This window comes from Meriones unguiculatus, chromosome 14, assembly GCF_030254825.1.
Source record: "Meriones unguiculatus strain TT.TT164.6M chromosome 14, Bangor_MerUng_6.1, whole genome shotgun sequence".
Taxonomy (NCBI): domain Eukaryota; kingdom Metazoa; phylum Chordata; class Mammalia; order Rodentia; family Muridae; genus Meriones; species Meriones unguiculatus.
This window is the reverse complement of record NC_083361.1, coordinates 58,147,669-58,159,071: the sequence shown is the minus strand read 5'-3', so window position 1 is coordinate 58,159,071 and position 11,403 is coordinate 58,147,669. Positions and strand designations below refer to the sequence as shown.

General features: G+C 38.4%; 1 pseudogene; it reads right to left on the bottom strand.

Annotated features, from left to right (window-relative positions):
- Positions 1 to 9,765: 9,765 nt before the first annotated feature.
- Positions 9,766 to 10,336, bottom strand: LOC110565073 (small ribosomal subunit protein uS4-like; annotated as a pseudogene).
- Positions 10,337 to 11,403: the final 1,067 nt, after the last annotated feature.

Sequence of the window (11,403 nt, the reverse complement as noted above, 5' to 3'; positions counted from 1 at the left end):
TTGTTATGTATATTGTACATGAACATAAACATTCATAAATGTAATCTTCGTTCATATAATATTATCTATATGTATAAAACTATCTCAGCATTGTTGTCCATGTTTCTTTAAAAGTTTGTTAACATTTGTAACAATTTTCATACCAACTTGATAAATCTATATGATGGACCGATATTATTTACATTCACCCTGAATATTCATTCTTGCATCTTTATCCAACTCTGTTAGGTACACATAATTGATGACTTTGGCCCTAAAGTATACTTAATATGAATATGAAGCATCTTTTGTGTACAGAATTATTTCAGCCATGATTTGATGAGTATAACATAGTAGTTTAAATTTTTTTTAATTTCTCAAAATATGAAACTGAAGATTAAAAACAGAAAATTATAAAATATCAGTTATGAAAATCTTCCTACTTATCCCTCTCAATGACCTGTTTTCCTATTGTCTAAACTATATTCACTATGTGCTTTCTGTAGCACCCTCATGCAGACAGGTGACCACCACCTAAGACAATGAAGACAGAATGTTACAGAAGTTTAAACCAGTAGAGAAGCTTTCAAGTTGAAAGCCACAGATATTTTCAGATCTTTTCTGTTTCTAAACACCCAACAGTTGGAAGTGTGAACTGTAGGCAGAGAGGTAACTCTAGAACCCTCACGGGTACCAAAATGTGTTACCAATTTATTTCTCTAAAGATTTCCCCATGCCTAGACTTTTGATGTATTACTTATAACTTCTCTGTAATATTTTTTTTAATTTTTTTCTCAGAATTAGAGGTTTGTTGTATTTACAGATTTGAACATGTGCTGAAGAAATTTCTTTTGACGATAAAAAAAAGTACCGAGATTTTGATAGAAAGCATTAGAGGGAGACATACTCTTAGCACTTCCAGATAATAAGAGAAAAAAGTCAACTATTCCAGATTTGGGCCAGTCTAGACTAGGGTCACAATATGCATGTTAAATGATGAGATATCTTAACTTTTATGGGATGGGTTATAAGGTAGAAATGGAAGAAAACTTGAGTTGCACATAACTTTCAGGCATGAAAAGCATGCGACCAATTGTTCTCTCCATACAGTGGCTCATGGATAAATGAGCACACATGTAAGCATGCACCAAAGATCTCAGAAATATGTAACAAAGGCACACCAAAAAAGTGACGAAGAGATCAGGAAAGTGTTTGGTTAAGTTAACTCTGCTTTTACATTTAGAGAATTATTCTGCGAGGTGGGAGACGTTGCCTGTCTACCTTCCTGGATAGAGCTTTCATTTTTAAGCAAATGATGCCAAGTAAGTCATTCAGGTTTTGTTTGTTTGTTCTTTTTAAATATATCTGTGGTTTATGGTAATGTTGGAAGATCATGTGTCTTAATTTGTTTTTGTTGTTATAACAAAATACAAAAGAGTATGGGTGACCTATAAAGAGCAGACTTTTATTCAAGTTATGGTTCTAGAGACTGAGAAGTCCAACATATGACTCAAGGTTGTCTTGTTACATACTAGTATCTCAATGAGTTTCACATGGTGAGACGGCACAAGCATACTAGGTCATACATTCCTTGGAACTCATGTCTTCATCTGGTTCTAAATGCTTCTACCCAAAGCTTAGCTTTAAATAATTACTCTATGAGTTTACAGTTCGTGACCTTTAAGAAGACAGATTTATTATTGCACTTTGGGGAGAAATTGGCAGCACGCACATGTGCTTGTGATGGATTGGAAAGACTAGAGTGACCTAGACCTACCCTAACCCAGAAATCAACTACTCCAAGTGCTCTGGAGGTTTCGTTCAAGCGACAGTAGACTGCTGAAATGGGAAGGTAGAAACCTTTTAGATAAAGGGAGACTTTGTAGAAAAGCTATTTGCAAATCATCTTCATGCATTTTATACTTCAAGCTTAGGCTGTCACACTTCACAGTGTCCTAAAAAGTGAGGAATCTTGTAACCTGCCTATTTACCTGAAACAACAACAGCTATAATCCGATCAGTTTCCCCAGACTGTAGCCATTTGAGCTGGACAGGGTTTGTTTCTCTTAAGATGGTGACATACTGAGACAAGAGTGTCATTACTGTGTCTAGCTAAGGCAATGTTGCAAGTCTAGGCTTTCCAAACTATGGGAGTCATGCACTTTCTGTATCCTCTACATCCATTAGCTGTGACTGGCATCCTAGTGTGCTGTTGGCCACCTCCACATCCCTTATTTTCTCGGGAAGTGTATCAATCAAAAATTCCCTCAGCTGTCCCTGAGTGTACTTATCAGCACCAGCACCCTTCCAGAGATATAATAAAAGGATCTGTTGCAGAGAAAATGATGTCACCTCCGCAACTTAGAACAATTTACTTTTGAAGAAGTGCTATTTATCCTTAAAAAGAAAAGAAAAGAATAAGGATTGTATCATTCCTTACTCTCTTCCTTAATGCAGCAAGTTCCTTCTGAGATTTTTAGACATACCATACGCTCCTACCGGATACCTAAACCCGAGTCAACCAATCAGGCTGAGCTACAGTTTAGGTAGATATCCTTAGAGAATTAGCCATAGTAACTTACAAACACAGTTACTGTGTCTACTTGAAGATGGTATGAGAAAAGTCATTTGAACTATCCATGAAAACACATGAGGAACAAATAAATAAAACACTCCAAATAAATTATCAGGAGATTTGTTCCTTTCAGAAAATTCATTTCCTCTGAAACAAATTACATAATCATTCCATTACAGTTCACATCATGGTTGGGTTCCTTTAGCTTCTGTTGAGAGCCATATCAGAATGCAGTTTACATTCTTACTTTTCTCATATATTTTTATGGAGGATTGACAAACAGTCTCAGGGGTGGTAAGTAGAACAAATATTACTTAAAATTACAATCCTTGTACTTTAAAATTTTTTTCACAAAACCCTCCTTAAAAACTAACCTAAAACAAAAATGAATTCTTAAAATGTGTATTTTAATATTTCATCCATATAGATAACAACGAAGGCTGCTAGATAGCAAGTTATTGTAAACAAAGCTGGATTGTCACTGGTGTTTGTGGGGAGAAGCTAGATATGATCAAAAACAACAGTGAGAAAAGAAGGAACAGAAGGAGAGCATTACAAATAATGAACTGTGTAGTATGACATCACTGTTTAGGAGAATAATGGAGATGACTATTAAAAGGAAATTAAAAAGCTGCATTGTCATCTTAAACTATTGATGATCAATAACCTCCATAAGTTCCAGCGGAATGATCTTCTTTAAGAATATTCACTAATTTAAAATAAATAATAGTATGTATTTTTATGATTTATTTTGTGTGTGTGTGTGTGTGTGTGTGTGTGTGTGTGTTGTAGTATGATCCATGTGTGGAAGTTAGGGGACAACTTGCTGTAGTTGGGTCTTTCATTCCATCATGTGAGTTCAGGTATTCAGGTTAAGAAGCAAGCACCTTTACCTGCTGAACCACCTCACTAGCCCAGATATAAAACTTTAAACAAAAGGAGCTTACAAAATACATAGTCTTAGCTACAATATTGACATCAAGACACAGTGTTAAAGCCATTTCCACAAAAGACTAGAGAGGTTAGATTTCATCACATTACAATCTCCTACACTATGGAAGACAGTGCCAAGAGAATGAGAGGAGACATAATGGGTTGGGAGAAAATATTTGTGAAGTGTTTGGTAGATGAAAAACTTTTAGCTGACAAAATAGCGGACTTTTAAAATTCAAGGGAAACATGAATGGATGTTGGATTTTGTCAAATGCTTTTTCAGCATCTAGGGAGATTATCATGTGGTTTTTTTCTTTCAGTTTGTTAATATGGTGGATCACATTGATGGATTTCCGTATATTCAACCACCCCTGCATACCTGGGATGAAGTATACTTGGTCATAGTGGATAATATCTTTAATGTGTTCTTGGATTCGGTTTGCAAGTATTTTATTAAGTATTTTTGCATCAATGTTCATAAGGGAGATTGGCCTGAAATTCTCTTTCTTTGTTGAGTCTTTGTGAGGGTTAGGTACCAAGGTGACTGTGGCTTCATAGAATGAGTTTGGTAATGTTCCTTCTGTTTCTATTTTGTGGAATAGTTTGAAGAGAATTGTTGTTATCTCTTCTTTGAAGGTCTGGTAGAATTCTGCTCTGAAGCCATCTGGTCCTAGGCTTTTTTTTGGATGGGAGACTTTTGATGACCTCTTCTATTTCTTTGGGGGATATAGGACTATTTAGTTGATTTACCTGGTCCTGATTTAGCTTTGGTAAGTCAAATCGATCAAGAAAATTGTCCATTTCATTTAGATTTTCAAATTTTATGGCATATAGAATTTTGAAGTAAGTCCTAATGATTGTTTGGATTTCCTCAGTGTCTGTAGTAACATAATAAAGGTGATATACAGCAAGCCTATAGCCAACATCAAACTGAACGGAGAGAAAATTAAAGCAATCCCACTAAAATCAGGGACAAGACAAGGCTGCCCACTCTCTCCATATCTCTTCAACATAGTGCTGGAAGTCCTTGCTAGAGCAATAAGACAGTTGAAGGAGATCAAGGGGATACAAATTGGAAAGGAAGAAGTCAAATTATCACTATTTGCAGATGATATGATAGTATACGTGAGTGACCCCAAAAACTCTACCAGGGAACTCCTACAGCTGATAAACACCTGCAGCAAAGTGGCCGGATACAAAATTAACTCAAAAAAAATCAGTAGCCCTCCTGTATACAAAAGACAAAAGGGCTGAGAAAGAAATTAGGGAAACAACACCCTTAACAATAGCCACAAATGACAGAAGGTACCTCGGAGTAACACTAACGAAGGAAGTCAAAGACTTGTATGAAAAAAATTTCAAATCTCTGAAGAAAGAATTAGAAGAAGATATGAGAAGATGGAAAGATCTCCCATGCTCATGGTTTGGCAGGATTAACATAGTAAAAATGGCCATCTTACCAAAAGCAATCTACAGATTCAATGCAATGCCCATCAAATTACCAACACAATTCTTTACAGACCTGGAAAGAAAAATTCTCAACTTCATATGGAATAACAAGAAACCCAGAATTGCTAAAACAATCCTCTACAATAAAAGATCGTCTGGAGGTATCTCCATCCCTGATCTTAAGTTGTACTATAGAGCAACAGTTTTAAAAACTGCATGGTACTGGCATAGAAACAGAATGGTGGATCAATGGAACCGAACAGAAGACCCAGAAATAAACCCACACCCTTATGGACACCTGATCTTTGACAAAGACGCCAAAACCATTCAATGGAAAAAAGACAGCATCTTCAACAAATGGTGCTGGTCTAACTGGATGTCTACATGTAGAAAAATGCAAATAGATCCATACTTATCACCCCACACAAAACTGAAGTCCAAGTGGATCAAAGACCTCAACATAAAACCAGACACATTAAATCGGCTTGAAAAAAAAGTGGGAAATACCCTAGAATTGGTACAGGAGAAAACTTCCTGAACAGAACACCAATAGCACAGGCTCTAAGAGCAACAATCAATAAATGGGACCTCATGAAACTGAAAAGCTTCTGCAAAGCAAAGGACACTGTCATCAAAACAAAACGACCGCCTACAGATTGGGAAAGAATCTTCACCAACCCTTTATCTGACAGAGGACTCATATACAGTATATATAAAGAACTAAAGAAGCTGAAAAGCAGCAAACCAAGTAATCCACTTAAAAAATGGGGAACAGAGCTAAGCAGAGAATTCTCTGTACAGGAATACCAAATGGCAGAGAAGCACTTAAAGAAATGTTCAACCTCACTAGCCATTAGGGAAATGCAAATCAAAACCACCCTGAGATTTCACCTTATGCCCATGAGAATGGCCAAGATCAAAAACTCAAGTGACAACACATGCTGGAGAGGTTGTGGAGAAAGGGGAACCCTTCTCCACTGCTGGTGGGAATGTAAACTTGTACAACCACTCTGGAAATCAATCTGGCACTTTCTCAGACAACTAGGAATAGCGCTTCCTCAAGATCCAGCCATACCACTCCTAGGCATATATCCAAAAGAGGCTCAAGTACACAAAAAGGACATTTGCTCAACCATGTTCGTAGCAGCTTTATTTGTAATAGCCAGAGGCTGGAAACAACCCAGATGCCTCTCAACTGAATAATGGATGCAGAAATTGTGGTACATCTACAAAATGGAATATTACTCAGCAATGAAAAATAAGGAAATCATGAAATTTGCAGGTAAATGGTGGGATCTGGAAAGGATCATCCTGAGTGAGTTGTCCCAGAAGCAAAAAGACACATGATATATACTCATTCATATAGACATACAACATAGGACAAACCCACTAAAACCTGTGCATCTAAAGAAACTAAGCAAGAGAGAGGACCCTAACTAAAATGTCCAATCTCCATCCAGAAAGGCAAAGAGGATGGACATCAGAAGAAGAAGAAAACAGGAAACAACCTAGGAACCTACCACAGAGGGCCTCTGAAAGCCTCTGCCCTACAGACTATCAAAGCAGATGCTGAGCCTGATGGGCAACTGTTGGGCAGAGTGAATGGAATTTTAGGTAAGAAGTGGGAAATAGTAAGAGCTGGAGAGGACAGGGTCTCCACAAGGAGAGCAACAGAACAAGAAAATTTGAACACAGGGAACTTCCCAGAGACTCATACTCCAACCAAGGACTATTCATAGAGATAACCCAGAACCCCTGCACAGATGTAGCCCAAAGCAGTTCAGAGTCCAATTGGGTTACGTAATAATGTGAAGAGGGACTGCCTCTGACATAATCGGATTGGCCTGCTCTTTGTTCACCTCCCCCTGGGGGGGGGAGCAGCCTTACTAGGCCATAGTAGAGGACAATGCAGCCACTTTTGATGTGAACTGATAGACTAAGATCAGAAAGGAGAGGAGAACCTCCCCTATCAGTGGACTTGGGGAGTGGCATGCATGCAGAGTTAGGAGGGAGGGTGGGATCGGGAGGGGAGGAGGGAGGGGCTTATGTGGGGATGCAGAATGAATAAAGTGTAATTGATGAAAAATTAAAAAAAAATATTAATTTTCAATAAAACACTATATTTGAAAAAAAATTCAAGGGAAAATAGGGAGGGAGGGAGGGAAGGGGGAAGACACCAGGAGAGAGAACAGAAATCAGCTGTAGCCATCTCGGGGACAGGGGAGGCTCCCGGGATTCTGTGCAGATGACCCTGGCTGAGAATTTTCCCAAAGGAAGTTAAAGAGCCTTTAGTGGTCACCTCCTGTAGCCAGGGACTTCCAGTGGAGGGAGAGGGACAACAACCCACTGATAAAACCCTCAACCCAAATTCTGTCTTGCCTCCAAGAAATGTAGAGCTGAAGATGGAAGAGAGGTTGAAGGAATGGCAACCCAATGACTTGCCCAACTTGAGACCCACCCCATGGGAAAAAGCCACCCCTTGTCACAATTATGACATTCTGCTATGCTTACAGACAGGAGCCAAGCACACCTGTCTTCTGAGAGGTTTCATCCAGTAGCTGATAGAAACAGATGAAGTGATGCACAGTCAAACATTAGGCTGAGTTCGAGATGTTTTGTAGAAGAGTGGGAGAAAGGATTGAGAGAGCTGGAGGGTCAAGGACACCACAAGAAGACCGACTAACCTAGACCCATGGGGGTTCACAGAGACTGAACCATCAAACAAAGAGCATACATAGACTGCTCCTAGACAGAGTACACATATGTAGCAGATAGGCAGCTTGATCATCATGTGGGGCCTCTAACAATGGGAGTAGAGACTGTCTTTGTCTCTGTTGCCTGACACTGGATCCCTTTCCCCTAGCTGGACAGCCTTGTTTGGCCTCAGTGGGAGATGATGCATTTAGTCCAGCTGAGACTTGAGGTGCCAGGGTTGTTTGGTACCTCTTGGGGGCCTCTCCTCTGAGAAGGACAGGAAGGAGTGGGTGGAGAAGGGCATGAAGTTGGAAGAGAGGAGGGACAGGACTGGCATCAGGTTGTAACATGATTAAATAAATAAATGAACAAAAATTTCATAGGGGAAGACTGAATGCTTTAATGACACTTCAAATCAGCACTTGAATTCAGCCAAGTACAAATAGTTTTAGCTACAAAAAAGTCAATAAAATGAAATAAAAACTTCAAATGAAAACACAAAATTAAAACCTTTCTTATTTTCAGATATCACTGCCTATGTAAGTCACCATAAATCCTCACATCAATAAGTAAGTCTAGGATATGAAATAAACATAAAAATCAATGGCATTTTGACAGTTACCAGCCTACAACTGGAAATAAAACTTGTTTAATACACAGATAAGACAATTTTAATTAGAAATTTTAGCAAAACATTTTTTTTTTGTAAAAACAACGTTGTTCAAAAATTTGTATGGAAAAACAAAATAAATTGAAGAGTTGAAATTTTATTAAAAATGAAATGAAAGTGTAATGATTATATGTTACTTGATTTTATGATAACTATAAACTATAATAATAGGTCAGGCTGGTATTTGTGAGACTATAGACAAATAGATCAATGGACCACAATAGATTGTCCAGAAATAGACTACACATGTATGACTATTTGATTTTGACAAAAGTGTAAAAAGAACTCAATGGAGAAAAGCTAGCCTTTCAACGAATGGTTTTAGATCATAGATCTGAAATTTGAAATATTTTAAAGAATACATATGAGAATAAAACTTCATGACCCAAGGTTAAGCAAAGAACTTTGAGACATGATGTCTACTGCAGGATGTGTGACCAAGAAAAAAATGATAAAGTGTACTATATCAAAACTTTAAAAAGGCATCAGCAAAAAAATAGTGTTGAGATAATCAAAGAGAAAGAAACCTGAGGCTGAGGGAAAATATTTGAAACCATATATCTAAGACTGGACTGGCATCTCAAACATATCAAAAGTACTTTCTGCTAAAGATTAGGAAACACAATAGCAAGCCAATAATGTAGGCAGCAGCATTAGACTGACAGTTCACCAAAGAGACTAAAGATGTTCTACACTGTTATTAATGAAGAAAATGCAGATTAAAGCAATAAAGTACACTACACGCACCCATTCAAGTGCATAAAAAAGACATAGTGCATAAAAAAGACTTTGGAGAGCATATGGTTATGGTTCAAGTCACAACAATAAAGCAAATAGAGTTAGACCATGTTCAAGCATATTTTTAGTTGTCCAGTACTTATAAAAGTTTTGGTTACAATATATCAGTATGCCTCAAGGTATCTTCTTTCTTCGAATTGTGTGCATGTCATGCACAAACAAGTACATGTTCATTTGCATAGCCAGTGCATGCAGACAGAGACCCAAGATTGATACTGAGTGTATTTTTGATCACTTTGCAACTTATGTATTTTAGCATGATCTTTTTTTTTTTTTTTTTTTTGAAACTAAAGCTGGAACTCTGAGAGTTGAAGCGAGCTTATAACCCTCTCTCTCTGTGCCAGGATTATAGGTAGGCAGCCTACCTGCCTTATATGTCTGCTTTAGGAGACCCAAGCTCTAGTCCTATGCTTAGCACTTCACCAGCTGGCCCATCTTCTTATTCACACCATCAAATGCAAATATCTTAATGTTAAAATACTTTATTGATAAATATTATCTGGGACTTCAGAGACTCTTCACCCAGAACAGATTTCTTCTTCTTCCTCCTCCTCTTCTTCTTTTTCTTTTTTTTTTCTTCTTCTTCTTCTCCTTCTTCTAAGTATCAATTCTGTTTTCTTAGTCAACTGGAAAACTAGACAGTCTTCCAGTCCAGGAGAGTATTAATTTAATCTTCTTCCTCATCATCACCAGCTGCTCTAGTACCACCCTGGTCTTTCTTGGCATTCTTCCTCTTCAGTTGGCATGGGTGGCCACTGTAAGGAAAACAGAGGGAGAACTCAATGTGTTTCTGGGCATCCAGATGGACATTGAAGGATGAGATATTCACCACCTACTTGCTGACACTGGTATGGTGCTGGCAGATAAGCACAGGGACATGGTGAATAGATTTAGCCAGGCCTGGCTTAAAGACCTGGCTCTGCAGTGGCTCTCCAGGAAATCCTCAGTCTTCAGGGCCAGGATGTAATCCAGCTCATCTTGCCCTCATCCAGCACCCCAGTGCTCAGTAGATCATTCCCTTCAAAATGATGCCACGGGTCCTTATCAACCAGTGTCAGCAGTTCCCGAGCAGCCTTGTGGATCTTGGCTAAGGTAAAATTGACACTCCATAGCTCACGTTTGTTCTGGAACCCATACTCTCTGTTCTACTTTAGTTCCTGGTCGAGACCTGATTTCTAGAAGGGCCTCTGTGGAGTTACAAAGGTTTTTCGACAAACCCAACTTGTGGCAACCAGCATGTTGACCTCTCTAGGCCGGCTGTGCCTACAAATTCATGCCCTTGACAAAGAGCCAGAGCAGACTTCATCTTAGGAAAATAATTGTTTTCTTTGCTTTTCTGTAAGAATCAATACCTTTCCCGCTAACTTTAGTAAAAATCGTAACACTTTATTAATGTTGGGAGGATTCACTCTTAATTCTAGCTCTTTCAATTTCTGCATCATGTCCACTCACTCCTATAGATGCGAAAGTCCTAGGTGACAACATCTAACACAAAGCTGTTTCATTTGTGTGAAATAAATATGTTCAGGATAGCCACCTCCCTCCATGTTCTCAGCTCAGTGCTAGGGATGACTTGCTAGAGATCACATATCAGCACTTGCTGCTTCCCCTTGCCCTTTGATGTTACAGTAATGTCCTTTGTACTTAAAGCTGTGAGCCAGCCTTTGCCAGGGTCTCAAACTTCTTCAGCTTCCTTAGTTTTCTTATACATGTTGAAGACTGTTTTTCTCTGTCGATTAGCCTTTCCCTTAAGGAAATGTGGTTGACTTGATCTTTTGTTCTGCCATGATGGTTAGTTGTCAATTTAATGTAAATGAAATGTCTAGAATACTAGTAAAATACACCTGTGGGTGTGTCTATGTGGATATGTGCAGAGACAATGAGATCATTAAGGGTTCTGAACCAGAAAATGAATTAATGCCTTATAGGGCTCATGACATGATGGAATTTTCATGCCATGGTAAAAGGTCCCTTGGAGCATGTGTTTGGGGACTAAATCTTGTCATGGATTCTTCCTATACCCCCATCTTTGCTTCCTGGCTGTCATCATGGGAACTGGCAGTACTGTGTTTAATTCTTTCAAACAAAACTGTTTTTCAGTTTGGATATTTTGCATTTGCATCAGCAGTGTATGAAGGTGTCAATGTTTCTTCATTTCTTGCTGGGTCTTACATTTGTAACAAGAGTTCACCCTCCCCTAGCTAGTGTGTTTGGGACACACAAAAACTTGTCTCAAAATTAAAACAAACTATAATAAAATGAAATAAAATGTATTGAAAGGTTACAACACTCTACAAGAACCTGA